At 36.6% G+C, this 2,037-nt stretch overlaps 1 long non-coding RNA gene across 1 annotated transcript; it reads left to right on the top strand.

The window, feature by feature from the left end:
• Nucleotides 1-464: 464 nt before the first annotated feature.
• Nucleotides 465-969, top strand: LOC113466825. The gene is made up of 2 exons (XR_003391109.1): nt 465-496; nt 827-969. It is a non-coding gene; the product is annotated as an uncharacterized LOC113466825 (long non-coding RNA).
• The last annotated feature ends 1,068 nt before the right edge of the window (nt 970-2,037 follow it).

Genomic DNA, 2,037 nt, shown 5'->3' with positions numbered 1-2,037 from the left:
ACTTATGTTTGCTCAGCCCATCTGATCATTCTATGCAAAAAATGTTGAACGTGTTCCATTCCTATTGTCATTTAAAAGCTCTCACGGTCAATGTTGAGAAAACCAATGTGATGATTTTTCGTCGCAAGGGAAGAGTAAGCGCGAAATACAAATTCACATTTGGAGAGGAAAACCTACAAATAGTTAAGTCCTACATATACCTAGGCGTAATGTTCACGCCCCAAATATGTTTCGCGGAAAATTCAAAAAGAGCACTGAACAAGGCAGGTGGTGCAAGTACAGCAGTAAAGAATATCGTGGCCCGAACCAACGTTCATCATTGGGAAACTAATGTTACTTTATATCAAGCAATTGTAAAATCTACACTTCTCTATGCAGCTGAAGTATGGGCGGTTCGATACCAGGAGGCATTGGAAAGAGCACAGATGCGTTTCTTCAAGAACCTTCTATACTGGCCTAAAACTCTACATTTTATATTCTCACACTTTTTTTCTAGGTTGTACCGTAATCCCGTACCGTAATGATTTTTCCAATATGGCGGCCAAAAAAGAGGTTTTCTCACAATATCTCGTTTCCGGTAATTTTTTTCTAGAAACAATGAATTAGAAAGTTGTTAATATTTTTGTTCTCTACATTTTATATTCTCACACTTTTTTTCTAGGTTGTACCGTAATCCCGTACCGTAATGATTTTTCCAACATGGCGGCCAAAAAAGAGGTTTTCTCGCAATATCTCCTTTCCCCTAAAATTTTTCTAATAACAATAAATTAGAAAGTTGTTTGTCTTTTTATTTTCTACATTCCATACATTTACACTTTTTCTCTAGGTTGTACCGTAATCCCGTACCGTAATGATTTTTCCAACATGGCGGCCAAAAAAGAGGTTTTCTCGCAATATCTCCTTTCCCCTAAAATTTTTGTAATAACAATAAATTAGAAAGTTGTTTGTCTTTTTATTTCCTACATTTCATATTTTTACACTTTTTCTCTACGATGTACTGTAATCCCGTAAAGGTCGATCCACCAAGTGACGGGAGTCAAACGTCGCGTCGCTAGTGATAAATTAATGCAATAAAAACGGGGATAATAATAAATTGAACTCGTCAACTTAAGGAATGAATTTGTTGAGGTAGAATGAGGGAATAAGTTGTGGCAAATCACTGTGACATTAGCAACTCATATGCGAGATGTGTCTAGTGTCTATTTGGATCAGAAAACTTTCACTACGATAGCTATAGCTCGTATGACTATTTGTCACTCAAGCAAAATTTTCGAATAGTAAACAAGTCTGTGAGTATTATATTGGATTATCTGTATGGACAACACACACTGGTCACTGGTTAGAGAAAATCACATGAAACCACTCCGCATCGTATATGGTTGATTTAAATTCATTAGCAACAGATACAGAAAGTGTAGGACCTAATATAGCACCATAAGGACCTAGGGTAACGCGTGTCATACAAGACAGTCTGGTGTTGTTATCACAACTTGCATCTTCACCAACATGACCTTCCGGTTTTTGAATCGGTTGACACATGTGTGAACATAGGATTGAATGATAATGTTGAGATTGTTCAGCAGGCCAATATATTGACTAATACAAAGTATCTACCCGTAATAAGGTCAGTTTGGTTGGAGAAGCTGTTTTTGAATCGGTTGACACATGTGTGAACATAGGATTGAATGATAATGTTGAGATTGTTCAGCAGGCCAATATATTGACTAATACAAGTATCTACCCGTAACAAGGTCGGTTTGGTTGGAGAAGCACTTATTTGCCCGCAAATAATTGTCACAGAAGGATCAGTCTATTAATCTATTTTGATTACGAAATTAAAAAGAATGTATTAAGTACCGGACAACACACACTGGTCACTGGTTAGAGAAAATCACATGAAACCACTCCGCATCGTATATGGTTGAGTTAAATTCATTAGCAACAGAAAGTCGATTACAAGTTTTTGAATCGGTTGACACATGTGTGAACATAGGATTGAATGATAATGATAACATAGGATTGAATGATAGATTGTTC

The sequence above is a fragment of the Diaphorina citri genome, unplaced genomic scaffold (assembly GCF_000475195.1).
Source record: "Diaphorina citri unplaced genomic scaffold, Diaci psyllid genome assembly version 1.1 scaffold18, whole genome shotgun sequence".
Taxonomy (NCBI): domain Eukaryota; kingdom Metazoa; phylum Arthropoda; class Insecta; order Hemiptera; family Psyllidae; genus Diaphorina; species Diaphorina citri.
This window is presented reverse-complemented; position numbering and strand designations above follow the sequence as displayed.